This window comes from Nycticebus coucang, chromosome 5 (genome assembly GCF_027406575.1).
Source record: "Nycticebus coucang isolate mNycCou1 chromosome 5, mNycCou1.pri, whole genome shotgun sequence".
NCBI lineage: Eukaryota > Metazoa > Chordata > Mammalia > Primates > Lorisidae > Nycticebus > Nycticebus coucang.
This window is the reverse complement of record NC_069784.1, coordinates 6,946,471-6,968,452: the sequence shown is the minus strand read 5'-3', so window position 1 is coordinate 6,968,452 and position 21,982 is coordinate 6,946,471.

Here is a 21,982-nt window from a genome sequence, read left to right as displayed (position 1 = left end):
CTTAAATCCAAGAAATCCACCTACCTCCGCCTCTCAGAGTACTAGGATTATAGGCTTAAGTCACCACAACCAGCCTATTATAGAAATGTTAAAGAGTAGCACTCTAAATAAAGGCTGGAAAAAAACAAGTTGTAAGAACAAACTGACAATAACCCTGAATGCAGTGTTTGACCAGAGAGCTTTAACTAGGGATCATAAGTCAGGAATACACCTTTTTTCCAGCAGCTATTAATAAACACAAAAGTAATTATAAATTGCAGTGTTTCATGTGCAATATAAGTGTCTATTTATTACCACATATTTTATTATAACATATAAATATTAATGTAAATGCGCTTTATTATATAAAGAATACACCTCTAATGTAGCACAATATTATAAAAAAAAACTCTAGATACAAAATGTTTGGGCAATTAATTGGAAAACAAAACAAACAATATCAACAACAGAAAAAATCGAAGATATTTTGAGTATCCCATTACTCCCTGTATATAATTGCAATGGGAGTTGCTTCAGTGAATATAGCTGGGTATTAGCGTAGCATTCTGAGTCAATACAATCTTGTATCAGTTTCATGAGGCGGCTGTAAGAAAAAGTACTAGTTGTGTTGCAGAAGGAATGGCCTAAAAAAATGCCAAAATACTTTCTGTCTCCCCAACTTTTTGGAAACTGACACCTGCATCCCTGCTTCAGGGCAGTGGTCAGGAGGAGCAGGGAATGTCCCTTGTTCCTTGTGCCAAAGGAGATAGTTTCTTGCGCAGAAGTCATGAGATCTTAACTGAAGACAGGATGGGTGAAGGTCACAAGATCCTCTTAGCCAAAGATGAGAAGAATCTGGGTGGAGCTCACAAGACTGTCTTAGCTGAAAATGGGATGAATCCTGGAAGAGACAAGAAGATTGCCTTGGCCTCAGATGGCATTAGGGGATCAGACCTTTACGAGTTCTGTGCTTCTGCTCAGAGGCAGGATTTTGGATTTTGAGATCAGTTGTGGCATGCTCCTTCTTTGCCAGCAAAGTAATAAACTTCTCTTTCCTTATCCTCAAACTTGCTCTTCTTCTTTTTCTTTGAGGGACAATTGGGAGTATTTAAGACAGAAATTGATTCCTGCACAGTTCTGGAAGTGAGAAAACCAGAAGAACAGTTTTGGCAGATTTTCCCTCGCCTGTTCTAGCTTCAGGTGCTCCAGGGGCTTAATTAACTTTGTTCTCAAAGCAACCCACTTGCAAAATTTTTTTCATCCTCATTCCCATAGTAGCCCAGGTCAGCCTGACCCAAATGAATCTAAAATAGCCTGACCACATCCATCATCCTCTCTGCACACATCTAGCTACCTGCCTAACACAGTCTCTGCCATTTTCTTGATGGTAAACATGACCCAAGTCACCTGTCACTTACTAGCATCCAAATGAAACATCAGAGTGGTTTCTTTCATCACAAATTTTCATCTCCAAGACAACTAAAACAGGAGTATTGTTATTTTTTTCTGCTGAAATGTTAGAAAAGACATTCAATTCTCTTGACCCTTTCTTTGGTCTCCTGTGGTTAAAAAAAATGAATCAAATTGTTTAATAAAAATATTAATGCCAAGAAGTGAAAAGAAGGAAACTGTATATTGCCAATGAATTAAACAACACTATACCTGGAAGGGGTCATGCTGGAATAGTTAATTAAACAACTGAAATACTGGATGTATGAATTTATAATACTTGCTTCAAGCTTGGTTGCTTTTCTGGCTCTTTTTCATATAATTTACCAGCATTAAAATCATTTAAAGTTAACTTATTAAAGACACATAGACACCTTTGGTTCCAAACGAGGTATATGTTTTAAATTCCTGCAGACAGATTTTCTTTTTTATACACAGATCATGGGAAAATATAATTTATATGTAAGTTATGTTTCCTGATGACAATGTATTCAACAAAAATTTTTAGCACTTACTATATGCAAAACTCCTTGTTAAGTGCTATCAGGAAGAGAAGTATGGCATTAGAGAGGAAAAAAATTAGTATGTTTGAAAATGTGAGGAAACATCAAAGGAAAATGAAATTAACTATGTAAATCATGAACCATCACTACTCCACAGCTTCAGGGAGAGCCTAAAAATTCTACCATCTCTTAAGATAGAAAATAAAAACAAAAGGAAATAAAGTTATCCGTCCAACAATCGTCCAGGTAACCCTACCGACCCTTCCCTGGCCAGTATAATAAATATTGTCTTCACACTATGCTATTTACTGGGGGATGATTCAAGCTCATACATTTACTGTGCACGTCGTGTCTATCGTCATTACATTGTAATATGACATGAAGAAATTATATAATGCAGCACAATGCAGAATCGGTGGGAGCCCTGAGCTTGTTTTTCTGCAACTTGACAGTCCCATCTTAAGGTCATAGGAGATGGTGACACCTGAAGTTGTTGCTATGTCCAGTCTAGTCCCAATAGTGCTTTACAAAAATGGGATGTTGGGGATGAAACCGGCCTTTCAGTGCTTTCACGGCAATCTCAGGACATTCTGCCTTGACTCTAGGCCAGAATGCATGGAGATTTGAAATGGTCTCAAAAAACTTAGAACACTCACAATTTACAGTAGGATTTGTGCTCCTATGAGCCGCTTATCTGCTACCAGATGGAGCTCGAGCTGTGATGCGAGTGAAGGGGAGCAGCTGTAAATACAGATGAAGCTTTGTTCACTCACCCACTGCTCACCCCCCACTGCACGGATGTTTCCTAACAGGCCACAGATGTTTATTTGAGAATAGGAAACCCAAGGTGGAGGGGCCACCCTTGTGAGGGCCTTCCAGATGCACCAGAGTGTGGAGGCGTGCATCCTATCACCTGTCAGGGTGGTGCACAAAAGAGCAGGAGTGGCCCCAGCCCACTTTTATGACAAGCCCCCTCTCCCACGACCTAACCCCCTGGTGTAGGATCACATTAATCCACACCCTCACCACCTAAGCACCTCTTAGTGATCTCTGGGAGACACACTCAAACCACAGCAATGTGCATCCCTGACACATGGATACCAGCGAGAAAAGTATCAGAGGGATTTCACCCAGAATTTCAAGGCCAATCGCCCAGGTTGGAAAAGAAGGGAGAAAAGAACTGAAATTCATCCAAATCCTCACAACTGAAATTTACGGGCAGTGGTGGAGTTGAATAACTGGAAATTAACACTAAAATGTATTTTTATTTTCATGTGGATGCAAAGGTAAATTCTCAGGACTAATGTAAATATGCATAAAAATATAGCTTATGTGTGGTAAAAATTCTCAAAGAAAACTCTCCCCCAAACAATGTGAAGCTAGAAGGAAGGATGTTTACTATCATCACGTTTATCCTAAGTGCCATTGCATTAGGACCACTCAAAAACTGGCTTGACGTTTGTATGCACTGAGTTAATGTTTCACACTCCTGTTCATCATTCTTGTAGAAGAAAAGAAATGGAGATTACATTATGGCAGAAAAGTATGATCTGAGGATCAATAATGCTGTGTTGATGATGAGATGGAAGAGAAGGGGTTCAAATTATGGATATAACTTTTTATTACATGATTACACCTGTCTCTATAAGTAGCTTTCTGCAGAATGAGGCATGTAGTGAATACATTTGAGGGGTAAAACATCAAACAACAGAAAAAATTTAGACTATTTGTAGAATATTCTTTGGTAGAAGAGATTGTTTTAAACAGGACAAGAATCCCAGAAGCCAGAAAAAGACTGATAGATTTGATCACACACAAATTGAAATGTGTGCATGTCAAATATACCCAAACAAAATTGGAAGACCACAGACTGAGACGATATAGTTATAAAATATATGCTAACTGGACACTTAATGTGTCCCTAATTTGACAGTTTAGAGTGGGAGAAATACCATAAAAACCTGCATATTGATTTACTGAAAACAATAATGTATTTATAGTAGTATTAAAACAAAATTTAATAACTATAAAAATTAAATAAGGCACAGGAGAACATGTTGGTGCCACAGCCAACCAAGGCACAGGAGTCATGGGGCTGACCACAGGGTGGCCCAGGTTCAGCTGGGAAATGTGTTACCTAAGATCTAAAAGAAACTGGGACTAAGTTAAGGTAGAAAAAGAGAAGAAACAAGAGGACGTGAAAGTTCCTGGATTAATGTACTAGGATTCCACATCCAGCTCAACTCTCTGGTCCTCTGATCCTCAATTTTCTCACCTGAAAAATAGAGATAAAATATGGAAAGCACAGGACTGTTGTGAGACTAAAACAGATAACTGTCCATCACGAAGTGCAGGTTCTAAGAGAGTGTAAGGGCTTGAAGTGGGGAGAGAAGAAGCTGTGTGTATCTAAAGATTCCCCGGAATCAGGTTCACTAGGGCTGATGTCCACACTGACACGGCCTCAGGAGAAAAAGCCCAACCTGTGGTTCATGCCAAGCATGCCTGTGAGGAAAAGTGTGATTTTGAGTTTAGTTGCTTTGAAATAATGTTGTTCTTCAAACATTTCCTGAGTCCATAAATATTCATGAGTACAAATCAAATAGTGCAGTTATCATCCAAATTAAAAGATGCAACACCCCTGAAGAGGAAAATGGGCTTTAAAAAAATACTTTTTAAAGTTTAGTAGATCTGATGTAGCACATGAAGCTTCAAAAGGGAATTGAACTTTACGGAACTTAATCTTTTGTTTGTTTATGGCCAAGAACAAAGCAACCAAGACTGGTTTTAAAATGTCCCTGTTTTCTACAAAGGAATAAAATCTGCTTCTGTCATCACTTCAAGAAAGCCTTTTCACAGTCTGCCCCACCCTGCAACAAAATGCATAGTTGAAATTTTATACAAAGGGTACATGAAACTAAATCACACAAGAGGTACCGACTCACACGGGTTTGCTCGTTTTACACAGGAAGGGAGGCAAGCCCGTGTTAACTTCCATGAGTTTTCTGCACCCTTTTTTTGGTAGATGTTGACGGATGTGCAGAAGTGAGTAAAGATTTGGCTACACGGAAAATGTAGGGAAATTCTTTATCCATTTTAGCTGTTCACTGGCACCTTTTTTTTTTTTTAATTCCATGTAATTGTATAATCATATAATTAACTTTTAGTTGCAGATTTGGGGTGGTTTTTACTGTTTTGTTTTACAGTTTAAATTTTATATTCTGCTGCTTTAAAATGGTATGTTATATTTGTCAGAGTAATTCTCAAATCTAAGAAAGAAGACTCAGGCAATAATTAACCATATATTACAAAGATTTTTATCATAGTGTTTTATATATAAGTGACAATAAGAAATCAACATAGGTGTCCTACAGTAGGGGACTAACTTAATACATCATTGGATACCTATTCAGCGTAATGCTATGGAACCACTAAGAAAAATATTGTAAACAAACATTTATTAATTTTAGATGGTGTTTATAATAGCTTGATAAGTGAAAAAAATAATCACTTAATGCATGATACAGTTCATATATTCATATATATTTTAAATACCTGCATACACAGACACAAGCAAAATCACACTAGATATTTATATAAATGAAGGTACGTACAAATATTGTTCACAGTTATTATCTTGGAGGATACATTGTAAATTTTAAAAAATTGTTTTGCTTATCTATATGTTCCCATTGTTTCTGAAATCAACAAATATTACTTTATTCATAAAAAGTAGGCTTATAAATGGGCACAATGTAGGGGTGGATGGCACACCTTGTGCATGCAGGATGTAATTATAAGAAGGAATCTACCTAGCAAATTCAAATACCGTGCCTTGGTTGTTTGTACCCTCACATTAACCTGAGTTTAAGAAAGTGGGATGACAAAACTAATGCGGCTAATGTGTACATTTGCTTACTGTGTGCCAGGACCTATTCTAAACATGCCTGTGCAGTCACTAATTCAATTGGCAAAAATCTGTTTTATTGGTGCTACTCTTTAAAAAATGTATTTGACAGATGAGAAAACTTGGAACACAGCATAGACACAGCAGGAGTGTGGATGTTTACCCAGGCACCCTGACTTCAGAGATAGTTCAGAAACTTAGTTTAATGAAAGGTATAATGTATGCCACCTTAATGGTCAGGTGGGATGTGTGTGTGTAAAGTAGCCCCTTCTTTAGATACTCCAAGGCTTGTTTACATACCTGCCACCAGCCTCTATGTTCCTATGGCATACACCAAAAACCTCTATTAAAGTATGAAATATTCTCTATGTTGTTGATTTACTTATATTTTTTCCCTATAGAGTTTGCAGGCCAAGTTACTCAAGCACAAAATTACATTTTATTTTTACATCCCGAGTGCCCAATAAAATGCTTGTCAAATGAAAGATCCTTGGTAAATATTTTCTGAATGAATGATAGATAAATTCCAACATATTCCTGAGATGTATAAAATGAGGTTATATTATATTTACCATGAGTTAGGCATCTGTGTAGGTGTGATGTTTTAAAATAATTAGTGGCAAGCCTTTCGAATGAGAAGGGAAGAAATTACGTCTTTGTTTCTCTGTAGTCTCTCTCCATTCAAAACAATGGTGAAGTAGACCCAGCAGGCACACACAGGTCATTAATTTCAAGAGAGGGAATCTTTCAAGATCAAGCACAAAAACCCAAGCTTATTTGAGGGGATATTTAAGAGGTACAAGAAGGAATCAAATCTCATCTAAGAGATATCATACCATAGAAAATAACCACATTCAAAATTTTATTTTAATTTTTAAAAAGTAGAATCAGAAAAAAAAGAGCAAACAAACTCGCTGGGCAAGAGACATGAACAGAACCTTCTCTGAGGAAGACGGACAAAAGGCTAACAAACAGGCGAAACCTACTAAAGGCAGAATACCAATGCCTATATACAGTAACCAAGAAAATGCCATGAAGGCTACGTTGAACAGTTTGATGAGAATATTTCAGAGTGTATATGAAACCCGCACGTTGTACCCCTTGATTGCACTAATGTACACAGCTATGATTTAACAATAAAAATAAATAAATTAAAAAAAAAATGCTCATCTTCCCTACTTATCAGAACCATCCTGAAATATCACCTTACCCCAGTGAGAATGTCCCACATCACAAAGTCCCAAGGCTGCAAATGCTGGAGTGCACATGGAGAGCAGGTAACAGTTTTACGTGCAAGACTGCAAACTAATAACAGCCTCTTTGAAAAGAAGTGTGGAGAATCCTCAAAGAACTCAAACAGACCTTCCATTGCATCCCACAATCCCATTACTAGGCATTTACACAAAAGAAAAAAAAATCATTTTATCGTAAAGACTTTTACACTAGATTGTTTATCGCAGCTCAATTTATAATTGTCAAGATGTGGAAACAACCTAAATGCCCATCAACCCAGGAATGGATTAATCAATTGTGCTATATGTATACCATGGAGCATTATTCAGCCGTGAAAAATATGATGACTTTGTATCTGTTGTATTAACCTGGGTGGAGTTAAATCACATTCTTAATAAAGTATCACAAGAGTGGAAAGCAAGTATCCAAAGTACTCAATTCTAATGTGAAGCCTGTAGATGATGCAATACACACTCACACAAGTGACAAACTCAATTCAATTCAAGCTGCGGGGAAGGGGGAGGGGCCGCTGGAGGGGGATGGGCATTCTCCCACTCAGTGGGACAACACCAGGGTGTGTGGCACACCTCCTGGGTGCAGGACACAGCTACAGTAGGGACTCTACCTAACAAACGCACACATTGTAAGCTAATTGCTTGCATCCTCGCATTAGTCTGAAATTAAAAAAAAAAAAAAAAACAGAAACAGAGATGGAGTGAGAGTAAATTGCACAAATTTAACAACCCCTTCCATTGTGAACTGATTAGTTGACACACGTCAGAGGATATTTCAATGATGATGAAGTTTTTGTTGTTGTTACTGCTGCTGTTAGTCTAGTTTCATCATGTGACTAATTGGTAGAGAAAGAAAAAGTCAAAGTGACTGAGATACTGGAAATTTAGAAAGAGCTGTGACCATGGCTTTAAAGTCATAACTGCCACTCCAGAGTCTGACTTTCTCTAGCAGAGATATTAATGAATAACTACACAGGGCCTGTTTTCTTTGCAGGCACAGAAAAGTGAATATTTATATTATCTAAGACAAAGGAAAATAAAATAACAGTGTTGTTAAAGTTAGCGAAACTAAAGTGAATAAAGGTGAAGAATCATATTATCCTCAAATGTCAGATACAGAAGAGATCTCATGGAACAAATTTTGACTTTTAAGACCCGGGCAACATCCTACTGGTGGAGGGGTTTTGGTTACTGATTTTGAATGAACATGTGGATTAGAATTTATCTCCCCATTTCCCGTATGAGAAGATCGAGGTTTGGAGATGATAGAGAATGGCTTGTAATTGAGGAAGGTTAAAGATGGTTTTCACCGAATGTACATTCCACATGGAGTTAACACGTGTGAAATGGATTTTGACCATCAAGGCAAATACGTGTAGCTATTTCTTAGCAGCTGCTGGCATTTATACCTAATTGGCTTATATAAAACTTCCTCTTAATTGTGGTTTATATAATGCCCATGTTTAGTTGAGTCTGATATTTGAGTATCTACCCTCTACCCATGTACCAACATTGTTTCCAGAATCCTCAGAATTATTTCAGGATCTGTTTCAGCAGCTGGCTAGGGCAGGTGAGCTGGGTGTGTAAGGGGAAAGTTGTAATCACGCTCTTCCTTTCAGTGCTAGCAACGTGAATCAGACACTTCATATGCTCTGAAGCCAAGCTATCTGAACACTCACATCAAAGAAAGGATCATAAAAGTAGTACCAGTAAATGTCACAAAGAGAATCATTTTATAATTTTTCCTTTAGGTTTGCTTTCATCAATTGCATACAATAAGATTTATTAGTGGTCTATGAGCTCTCCTAAAACTGGTCAATTCTGAGGTAGAGGTCTTCAAACTAATCCCCTCTTACCTGCAGGGAATATGTTCCTAGACCCCTCTCCCCCACCCAAGCGATGCCTGAGACCATGGATAGTACAGGGCCCTATGTATTGTATGGTTTTTCATGTTCATGCATGCCCATGATAAAGTGTAATTAATAAATTAGGCACAAAAAGAGGTTAGAAGCAATAACAAGCAATAAAATAGAACAATCATACCAATATCTTATGATAAAAGATATGAGCAGGTAGTTTATCTCTCTCTGCAAATATTTACAGACCAAGGTGGATGCAGGTAACTGCAAGTGGAGGAAGAAAGCCGCGGGTCAGGATGGGCCCCTGTAAATCATTTAGGGACCTTACCATCTGCCCTTACCCACTCTTGGAAAGAGACCAAGGAACATCTCCTTTGAGGTGCCTGACCTGCTGCCCTAAGAAAAAGACTCTTGGTGGAGGAGAATAGAGGAAGGAAGTGTGTTACAGCTGGGCCCAGAGAGCTATCCCAGGCTTTACATTTCCCAGGAAGCTCTAGGACTGAAGCTCCCTGTTGCCTCCAGCTGAAAGTAAAGCCTGGAGGACATGCCGGTCATCTCACTCATTCAGTGGGAGGAGGAAAGAATCTAACACACGAGCGTTGCCAGTGGTGGCCAAGAATGTCACCTTTCTGTGAGAAGAGGTGCACTTTACTACATGGTGGTCAACTGGGTTGTCACTGCTAGTTTTACACTAGCATAAATTTTGGGGTGTGTTACTTACCATGTAGATACGCACTCTCAATGTTTTGGCTACCAGAGGAAACCAGAACACTGGCACATTTTTCTGCCACCTGCATACTCCCTAGATCTTACTTATTTGGGGCAGGAAAGAAGTTGGTAGATTACTTTTAATTACCCTACAGTTTTAAAAGAGTAAAACATAAATATAAACCGACCTGGTGATTTTATTATCTGTTTTAGATTACATAAGATAACAATTTTTTTTTTTTTTTTTAGTATGATACATCTTAAAGCAATTTGCAGGATGACGTCCAGGCTTCCCCTTGCACGTCTCACAGCAGAAAATGGTTTCTCTCCTACTGTTCTCATTTCTTCTACTGCAAACATGCAATCCTTTGTGGAGTTTCTTTTTTTTTTTTTTTTTTCATTTTGCATTATAATGCATTTTCCCACCTACACTTTTTTTCAGTGTCAGAAAATGATGGTCTTCCCTTCTTTCTTGAATTTCTGTTCTAGATTTTGCTCGAAAGCTGGGTGATAAGGTAGCTCCCGTAAGAAAGGTGTGTCTGCACATTTGCCCACTTTCCTTTTATTGAGTGAGTAAAAGGTGTAGTCGTTTGCAACCATAACTTCCCTCAACCGGAATAATAATTTTTTCCCCACCGTTTGACAGATCCCCTTGTAAATTCTAACATCCACAGTGCCGATTAGCTCTGCCCACTCTTCCCATTAACTTTGCGCATTCTAAAATAACTGTCAGTTTTTCAAATTGGACAAGTTGTTTCTTCCTATAAGCAGTGAACAGCGGTGTTTGAGGGCCAACGAAGGTACTCAGCATGGTCACTAACCTCTCGTCACTGAATGAGAGCCACAAAAAGTAAACAAACAAGAAAAAAAAATGTGTCTGACATCTTCCAACATTGGCGTGGAAGGGGAAATCATTATGTCAGACAAGGTCCAATATAAGATGAGGAAGTGAGGTGCACCGTGAGCTGCTGGGTGTCAATTATCATAGCTCTGCCTCAGCATCGACATTCCTTTCTCTTTCCCTTGGATGTTAAAAGCATTAATAAAAGCATCTGTGTAAGTCAAAACAATAATATTATAGAGCACACCTACATTTTCATTCTATAATCCTCTGAGTGGGATCCATCAAGTTATTTAATATCTCGGGCCTTGGTATAAAGCCACATCCCATGTTTCTTTTCCTAATTATCATCACTGCAGTATGAAAAGGAAATAAATGAGAGCAGAACACTTTAGCGATGAGCTGAAAGATGGCCGTGATTTTTAGAAACTCTTTAAATTCTAAATAGAATATTAAAATTCCTCTAAAGCTAGCTATGAAAGTGCTTCATAATTACACCATCATGTCAGCTATCTTTAGTAGTATTTCAGACCATATCTTTTTGCAACATAGTTTTTAGAGAATTACCTTATTTGCAATGACTATTCTAGAGAAAGGGGGAGATTTATAATACAGGTAATAATGTTTTTTTCTCTGAATTTTCCGCCACCATCTCATTGTCTGTATAATATGCCTCACAGAGCCATGAGTCTGGAGGGATTTAGTTCTATCGACAAGAGACGAGAGAATCCAGTCTGCTGGATTTGATTTCACTCTGCTACATCTTTTTATAGGAAAAACTTACAAACAAACATAAACTCATTTAAAAAGTACACCAATTGTTTTTTGCAACAAACCAATTAAGGAAGCTTGCCTATTTAAGGCTATGGGTAATACTCAAAGCACAAAAAGGACTACATTGGCTTCTGTTTGAAAATGGTGTGCTATCTTTAAGGTTTAATAAGAAAAAGTTTGAGATTAATACGAAGATTTAGATCACCCTTATCTGGAATCTTAAAAAGGTCTATTCCATAGAAACAAAGAGTAGAACAGTGGCTACTGGAGATGGGAAAGGAGGAGAGGATGAGAGATAAGGGGAAAAACAAATGTGGCAAACGGTCTATAAAACCAGTGTATGGTGCCCCATGATTGCATTAATGTACACAGCTATGATTTAATAAAAAAAAGATTGAGAGGGAAGGGGATGTAGGTCAACAGGTATAAAGTTACAATTATGTAAAATGAGTAAGTCCAGAGATCCAGGTACGGCGTCAGGACTGCAGTTAGAAATATTGTTTAGTACACTAGATACCTGCCAGGAGGGCACACACACCAGGGAAAGTACTGAGATAACAGATACCAGGTATCCTAATTGGATTGACTATATATGAAAACGTTATGTTGTACACGTTGCCTATAGAAGATAAACAAGATTCAGTGACTTTTTTTATTTTTAAGTCACTAAATTTTTTGCTAAACATTTAAAGTTTCAATCAATACAAATAAATCCATATTTAAATAATTTTTGTCCAGCCATTTCCAAAAGCTAAGCAGACTATTTCAAGCTAAAGCATAAAATTATAACTCAAAGATTATCTTTATTCATTAGGCATATACAAGAGTCTTAAGAGAAGTAGCAGGTATATCCTAACTAGTTTCAGTTAGGACCATCCACCAATATTGAACATAAATGGCTCCTGATAGCTCCCCACTGTGCCCAGAACCATATTAAGCACAAAGGCAGTGCCTGCTATGAATATAGTTACTTCCGTTTGATGGAGTTAGCATAAAGAAGGGGAAAGAATGAAGACAGAGATGGTTGTATGAGCTATTATGAGAATGCTTTTTTATTGCTGCACTTTAAACTGTAAAGAATGAAGGGGTCTTATAGATGAAGCTGATGAAAACACCAGGCCAGATGATTAAAAACACCAAGCAGCCTTGTCAAAGCGTTTCATCATGTACATGACACCAGGCCAGTGAGGAACGTTCACCCCAAAACTGGGATGGGGATGGTTAAATTAGCGTAGATGGTTTTAATATGTATTTGAAAGATAGATTTGAGCTACACTAGAGATAAAGTTCTAATTAGGAGACTATTCAAGTACCATGGAACTGTGAGTTCAGCCTGATCTAGGACAGTAGTAACAAGGATAAAACGGGGACAGATTTCAAGACATCAGTATATAAAATAGGTACCTGGGTGTGCACACACTAAGATCACGACAAAAGTTTAGAGACAGACTGAGCAAGATGTGCTATTTTGCTTCCAAGATCTGCAGTCCGTAGCAGGGTCCTTCTGATCCACCCACAGGTCTCAGCTGGCTGTAAAGGATAATATGCTGCAAAAGATATTTTGCTCTGAATAAAAATTCAGAATCTTAAGAAACAAAGCTTCTTTTCACTTTCCATTCTGTTCACATACCTGGCCACTCTCCTTAGATCATCAGGATTAATCAAAAGAATCGTGGGTATAAATTATTATCAATGAACCTCTGGGGAAAAAAGTCTATCTTCTGAGACTTTGTTATACAGATAAATTAATTTTATATAGGTTAAGTAATTGTTATTTGGTTCTCATTTATTTATAGCCAAAATCATACTACACAACACTGTGGCAAGAACTTATGTGTTCACGGAGGTACTGGAGGTCTAGAGTTGGAATAGAATGTTGGATTTAGTTAGCCAGAAGGACCTCAGAAACTTTCCTGAGTCTAAATAGTTGGTGATTTATTCTTGGTAATTAACTGGAACTTCTTTAATCCTGATAACGATTCTCTACTTCCATGTTTGTGTGCCATGACTAACTTTAGTCTTCTTTTTGAATCCATCACGTATTATGTTCATTATATTCTAATTACGTCTTTAATACTTTTATATGGATGATGGCTCTCTTTCTGTTCATTTAAGTGCTGTAATATATTTATTATTGTATTTTTCTTTTATTTTTTCTATTTTTTTCCTCACTGTGTTGGCTTAGTGCCCGTAGCATGGTGGTTATGGTGCCAGCTACCTGCACCAAGGCTGATGGGTTCGAATGCAGCCCGGGCCAGTCAAACAATAATGGCAACTCTAACAACAACAAAAATCCTGGTATTGTGGTGGGCGCCTGCAGCCCCAGCCACCTGGGAGGCTGAGACAAGAGAATCGCCTGAGTCCAAGAGTTCAAGGTTGCCATGAGCTGCAAGGCTATGGCACTCCACCAAGGTTGACAATTTTAAATATCTTATTCTGTCCTTATGTAAAAATAATGAAATCGGAGAATTTACACTACCTGATTTCTACCACTATGGTAAATGTATAGTAGTCAAGACAGTATGGTTTCAACTTACAGATAAAAAATATCTTACAAAGTAACAGAATACAGAGACCATCAGTAGACCCACACATTTGTGGTCAGTTTATTTTCAATAAAGTTGTTCAGGTAACTCAATGAGAAAATAGTTATCTTCAACATATGATACAGGAAAAATTATACATAAAATGAAAAAAAACCCTACTCTTATATTAAATCATATGCAATACAATAGTTAACTAAAAGTGAGTTATAGCTCTAAATGGAAAAGCTAAAACTTCAAAATGTCAAGAATAAGCTATTTGCCAAGTGTTTGACCTTGGTTAGGCAAAAATTTATTAGGTAAGACACAAAAATGAATTTCATTTGAAAACAATGATGGAGTGATGGACTTCATCGAAATTAGAACCTTCTCTTCTCTGAAAGACACTGTTAACACATAATAAGATAAGCCAAAGATTTTAGTTTTAGAAATATGTATCTGATAAAGAAGCTGTTTCCAGAATATATTAAGAATTCCTACAAGTCAGTAAGACAACTTAATAATAGTGAATAAAAGTTAAACATAAACTTGCCAAATAAGATATACAGATAATGAATAATGACATAAAAAGATGCTCGACAGTATTAGTCATTCTGGAAATGCAATTTAACACGTTATTACATAATACTGCAGCCCTTTCAGAATGGCGAGGACAAAACAAAACCGATGACAGCAAGTGCTGGTGAGGATGTGGAGCAGGGTGGAACGCAAAATGCTGTAGCAATGTTGGAAAATAGTTTGCAAGTTTCTTATAAAGTTAAATATAACAATTGCCATTCAATCCAGCATTCTCATTTCTGGTTTTTATCCAAAAGAAATGAAAACATATGGCCATAGATAAACCTTTAAACTAAGTCCAAGAGCAGCTTTTTAATAACTTTTTAAAAAGACTTTATTTTTAGAGCAGTTTTAGCTTCATAGAAAAATTTAGAGAAAGGTATACAGGAATGGTACATACCTGGTTCCCCAAGCAGACCATAGTATCCTCCCCATCAACATCACCCCACAGAGCTACATATTTGCTACCATTGACGCACAGACATTGATTCATCATTATCACCCCAAGTTCACGGTTCACATGAGGGTTCACTCTCATGTTGCACATTGCATGGATTTGGACAAATGTATGACCACCTGCATCCACCATCACAGTACTGTACAGACAGTTTCAATGCCCTAAAAGTCTCTGTTCTCTGCCTATTTATCCCTCATTTCTCTCCGACCCCTGAAAATCACTAATCTTTTCTCTGTCTCCATAGTTTTGCCTTTTCCAGAATGTCAAGTTAAATTACACGGTATTCAGTCTTTTCATACTGGCTTTTTTTTTAAATTGGTAATATGCATTTAACTTTCCTCCATGTCTTTTTGTAGCTTGAGAGCTCATTTCTTTCTAAGATTGAATATTTCATGTCTGGGTGCACCACAGTCTATTTATCCATTTTACCTACTGAAGAACATCTTGGTTGCTTCCAAGTTTTGGCAATTATGAATAGAACTGCAATAAACATCCATGTGCAAGTGTTTGTGTGGACATAAGGTTTCAACTCTTTTGGGTGGATATCAAAGTACATGATGGCTGGATCATATGGTAAGAGTATGTTTGTTTAATTTTATATAAATCCCCAAACTGTCTTCAAGAGTGGCTGTGCCATTTTACATTCCTACTAGCAATGAAGGGGAGTTCCTATTACTTCACATCCTTCTCAGAATTTGATCTTCTTACTTTTCTGAATTTGGGCTGTACTAATACTTGTGTGATAGCATCTCATTTTAATTTGTAATTTCCTAGTGAAATACGACACTGAAAGTTCATGTCATATGCATACTTGCCATCTGTATATTTTCTTAGATGAGCTGTCCAGATTTTCGACCCCTTTTTAATTGGGTTGTTTGTTTTCTTACTGTTGAGATCTACATGCTCTTTGTCCATTTTGGTAAGCATCCTGTGTCAGATACACCATTTGCAAATATTTTGTCCCAGTCTGTGGATTGACTTTTGCTACTATTGATTGTGACATTTATAGAGCAGAAATTTTTAATTTTAATGAACTCTGCTCATCAATTCTTTCTTCATGAATTACGGCCTTGATTTTGTGCCTGAAAAGTCATTGCCACACCTAAAGTCATGCAGATTTTCCCTCATTGTATCTTCTAGGAATTCTATAACTCTGCATTTTACCTTTAGGTCTGTTTTTCTTTCTGACTTAGCTTTGGGAATGGTGTAAGGTCTGTACTGGATCCATTTTTTTGTGCATGTATCTGTAGTTGTTCCAACACTATTTATTTGGTGAAAGATAATATTTTCTTGATTGTGTTGACTCCTTTGTTAATGATCAGTTGGCTAACAATTTTTTTTTCATTGTAGCCCAAACTAGAAACAATTAGAATGAATATAGTTGGATGTTTGATAAGCAAAATGTAATGTATGTATGCGTCACAATAGTATTATGTTAAGACGATGCACGGCATAATTCTGTTCATTTGATTCTGTAGAAATGGCAACAATCAACCAACGCACCGACCGACAAACAAGCAAACAAAAACCCTCTTTTTTCTTTTCTTTAGTTTCTTTTCATTTCGGGTTAATATGAGTATACATACAATTAGGTAAAAATTAATAAATAAATAAATAATAAATACCAAATCTTATAGACAATAGAAAAAGAAGAAATACTCCTTTGGCATGATCTTTTTTTTGAAATCATCTTTTTTTTTTTTTGTAGAGACAGACAGAGTCTCACTTTACCGCCCTGGGTAGAGTGCCATGGCGTCACATGGCTCACAGCAACCTCCAGCTCTTGGGCTTACATGATTTTCTTGCCTCAGCCTCCCGAGTAGTTTTATTTTTATTTATAAATATTAGTTGTCTATTTTTTGAGACTTTGGGAACAAAAAGTAAGAAGAAGAAGTTAACTGATAACTCCCTACTGAACCTCAGAGTCAAAGCATTCTATAATAGACATACTGTTATTTGACAACGTGAATGTTACTTTTTTGCATTATTATTGCTCAATATTTTGTTGCAGCAATCATCTGATTTCTTTTCTGAATGTATTTATCTTGTTTGTGCTTTATGAGGTTTTTGTTTCTAGCCCTTATCTTAAACATTGTTATTGTTATTCAATTTTAAGCCTTTTTATTTTTGTGAAGGCAAAAGGGGGAAACCAAATAAGCACGTGTATACGTAAATAAATAAATAAATGCTCCCCCCCCAAAGGGCAGGCAGCGTAGGTCTTAACTCTCCAAAGAATTCCTGCTGCCGCCCAGGAATGAGAGGTCACCTAGGAATGAGAGGCTGGTGTAATCTACCTGTAAAAAACTCATCTAACTCCAAAATAAATAGGCAATCCCCACCCCCAAGGTACTGGAAATAAATGAATAGTTAATGGGCACTGGGACAAGGGGCAGCGTAATTCGGAAACCCCATGCCTTCATTTCCTATTTAAGTCGAAATCACCTAGTATAGAATTCCCGCAATAAACAGAAACAGAGAGCCTCACAGAAGAAAGTAAAATACAAATGTTCAAATTGGTTAAATAAGGGATTTAAGAAATCACAATGCTAAATAAATGCAAAGGAATTAAAATGCTAAATAAATACAAAGAAACATTTTGGGAGACATAAACTTTGTTTTTATTTTGGGTTCACAGCTGATTTTCTCTGCATCAATTCTCTCAAACATATGCAACTATTTACCTCTTCACAGACACTTACATGCCATATGGGTTATTTTTAACTGCCCTGTTTCTAGATTATTAAAGGGACTCATCCTGCAACAGAGATCATATTGCAGTCAATGGAATTTCAACTTGAAGAGAAGGTGTTTTTTATTTATAGAATTATATTGCTCCTCCATCTGTAAAATTGAAGCTACAAAATAAATATGTAAAAAATTGAGCATAGTATTAAAAATAGGATATGTTGGAATATTTTCAAAATATCTTTTTTCAGAGAGTTTCCATGTGCACCTTACTGCCTCCTATTTTACAATGGCGGGCAAACAATATTATACTATAATTGAGGCTGGGATTAAAAGGAAGCACACTTGGGAAGTTAAGGAGACTAGAGAATATGATAAAACCATATTTTTAAAGACTTTTAATTTTACTGAAACGTAATTTTGAATCATCATCAGTGTAGTAAGAGAAAAATCAGTCTTCTTATGGTACCAAGATTAATAGATCTCCTGAAGAAGAAATAATTCTCCATATTAATCATGTGGTACAGAAGACACATTATTCTACATTATGCTTATACCAGACTTAAATAAATTTCATTATGAAAATAAGATTAGAACAGAGCTTTATAATATGAAAACATGCATTACTTATATGAACTTTTTTTCCTTTTTTTTTTTTTTTTGAAGTTTGCAAGATATTTATTTTGGAGCATCAAAAGAGAGAGTAAAAAACATAAAGGAAAAACACAGGGATATGTTTGGCTAGATTTAGCTTAAAAGAAATATTGAATATTAGAAATGATTAATGATCAAACTTGAGGGTTGCAAATTCAAATGACTATAGGTAAGGAAAGTGAGAAATGGCTAGGTAGGGACCATAGCACTCTGGAGAGCACGCTGTCCTCTCTAAAGGTAGAGACAGGTCTAGTAGATTGCTTCTAGAAAATGGAATACTTATATAAACTGCCATTTTTAAAAGACTTTTGTTATTTAGAACAGTTTTCAATAACAAAATTGAGCAGAACTTTCAGAGAGTTCTCATATACCCCCTCCCATCATACAATTAAAGTCCCCCACACCAGACTGTCACAATAATTAAAACTGATGAACCTACATTGATATCTCATTATCATCCAAAGTTTACTATTAGGGTTCATGGTCAGTGCTGTGTGAAGTCTATGGGCTTCAAAAAAACATACATAATAACACTTACCCACCAGCATAATTTCACTGTGCTAAGCATCTTATATTCTCTGCCTATTTATTCACCCTCTTTCCTGAACGCACTGCAACAATTGATCATTTTTACTATCTCCATAGTTTTTCTTTTCTTTCCTTCCTTCCTTCCTTCCTTCCTTCCTTCCTTCCTTCCTTCCTTCCTTCCTTCCTTCCTTCCTTCCTTCCTTCCTTCCTTCCTTCCTTCCTTCCTTCCTTCCTTCCTCCCTCCCTCCCTCCCTCCCTCCCTCCCTCCCTCCCTCCCTCCCTTCTTTTTTTTTTGAGACAGTCTCATTTTATGGCCCTTGGTAGAGTGCTGCCAGGATGTTAATATGTTTCTGTACTTCTAGATATTTGAATACCAAAGTGTACAGAAGTTTTATTTTGTAGGTTTAAACCAAGGGAGTTTAGAATTTAAGCACCAAATCTCTGTAATTGATTCTGTCATTTGCAATGTTTGGCACTGATTACCTGTATTTAGATGAGGTGTAAAAGAAATGTCTGAAGCACAAAAATGGAAAGGGCCAGTGTGCAGCTTACTGTAGTGGGCACTTGACAATTTTTGTACAGGAGGTCTCACTATTTGGCCCACACTCATTTTGAACTCCTGGCCTCAAGGAATCCTCCCACTTCAGCCTCCCAAAGTGCCAGGATTACAGGTGTGAGCCACTGCACCCAACTAGAATGAGGGTTGAAGCTGTCAGCTGTCAAACACCAAACAATGGAACCAGACTCTATTCCATAAGACATCATTTGTTAAAAGGACTCGTATTTTCTCACTGCACATTGCATTATATCTGCACCTGTGTTAACTTTTTTAATATAAACTCGTGGATCTATTTTTGGATTGTTTCTTCTGGCCATTTGTTTATATTCCTATTTTTGCAAAATCAAGACACCATTTTAATTAGTGTAATTTTCTTGCTACAGAGATTGCATGCATTTTTAAATTACCATAGTCTATTATAATCAAAATTGTACATAAATATGATTGTCATTATGATCTTTTTTTTTTATTTGCTGAACTTTGTGGATCTGAGGATTGATTATTATGTTCAAATTTCAGTTATTGGAACTAAAATTTACCCTTATTTATAGGGTGAATTCCTTAACCCCAGGACACAATCTTTTCTCATTACATATGTTCTTTTGGTTATAATGGAAAACTGACGGTGTTAACCTTTCTAATTTGGTGGGAATTGAACTCCAAATTCTCTCTCTTTCATGAGCAGTAGCTGCTGGGAGCTCCGCCTGGATTTTTGGAATTCTACTACTGTTTTCATTTTATTTCATGGACTGTGCTTAATACATCCTAGTGGAGTTGTATGGGAAGGATTTGGGGGAGTTCAAAGTCAACTTTGGAGCTCATAATTCTGCAGTTCCTATCTTGTGATCTTCTTCAATATCCAGTGGGGACCCCCCACACTACAACCCTAAATTATCTCTATTGATCCTTTAGAAGGTATATATTCAGTTTTCTATCTGAGTTCTGTCCAATACCCCATGAACAAGAGAGTGTATTTGGAGAAAAGCTATGTAATTATATATTTCAACTTCTGCGTTTTTCTGCTCTGAAGATAGAATCTCTTTCAGTATCTGCCTGCTTTTTTATTCTCTGGTACCTTCAATTAATTGTTTTTCATATTTTGCCTGGTGATCTCATTGTTTGTCAGCAGGAGGGCTAGTCTGATATAACCTGCTTTGTTATTACTGGATGCTTGAAGCTATTTTTAGTTTGTTTTAAAAATATTGTTAATTATTATTTTCTGATCTTGAAAGTAAGAAAGGGTTATTACAGGTATAAAATATTTTTGAAAACACATAAAGTAATAACAAAAAATATAAAAATAAAAATTTCACACTAATTAGAAATAAACTTGATATTTTATACATTGTCTGTAATTTTATGCACACAACTAAACATACGTGTTTATAGTTAAAATCTGAAATGCTAGAGGAATATTGGTGTCCACTTAAAATCCAATTTTGTAGAGATATGTTGAGCTTGGCATAATATTAATTTTTCATTTCCATAAATAATTTTTAAAACATATTTTTAATATCTTCATATTGTAGCACACAATTCACTCTCATTTACTTAATTATTCTAATAAGTGATTCATAAGTTATCATTTATGAATTATTCCCTTCATAAATAACAATACTGAATGTCTTTGTATGCATATTTTTATCTGCATTTGTGATTATTTCCTTAGATTAGAATCCTAAAAATGGATTACTAAAGCAAAGGTTTTTGGAAAGTGAATTCTTAAGATTATTATTGTATTTTCCTAAATTCCTATCTAAATTATGTCTCAAATTTTCCCACAAGCAGGGTGGAATGTCATTTATTTTACATCTTCAATGAGTACTTTTTGACACCTGACTTTTCATGTATTTAATCGGAAGAGTTGGAATGGTTTTATTTGGTTATCCACCATTTGGGTTCTCTCTCTTTATCATCATCTATTCTTATTCTTTGCCTGTTTTCCTGATTTGTATCAGCTCACTTTTTTATCTGTATTACACACAATATCATCTTTTTAGTGTATTTATTTCCAATTTACATTTGAGTATAAACATTGGCACTGTAGTGACCTTTGTGATAATAATTTTATTAGGCAACATTCACATAACACACAATTAAAATTTTAAATGTATTGCTCGGTACCAACACCCTCACAATGTTGTGAAATGGTTCTCTCCTTTCAAAATTATTTTATTGCACTGAAAGAACTTCTTGTGCCATTTAGCCCTAAAGTTTTTCTTCAGAAAATCCTCTATCAGAGCTGCTTCAAAGATGGTTTCTATTATTTTATTTATTTCCCATGAAAGAACCACACTTCCCTGCTCCTTTGTATGCTGTGAAATTTTTAAGGACAAGATATTTGGATATTGTAATGTGCTATGTTGCTAAGTCTGGATATTGAATCCCTCAGTTACCAGGATTCCTGTTTTTTTATTCTTTTTTTTTTTATTGTTGTTGTTCTTTGTTGTTGTTGTTAAGGGCTGTAATTGTCCATATGTTTGGTGACTTTTCAAACTACTTTTTTTTTTTTTTAATAAAGCTTATATTCCTTGTTATGTCTGGTCACTAAAATCTCTGTTTCACTATCATCATGACAGCTACTAGATCAAATTAATTTTTAAAAAGTATCCTTTTCCAGTTCATTTGACAGACACCACCAGGGAAGCTGTGTTAGTCCAATTAGCTTGAAACAATGGTCAGCCTCTGTGCAGGTCCATCAGTGACCTAATGGCCAGATCAGAATACATATTTC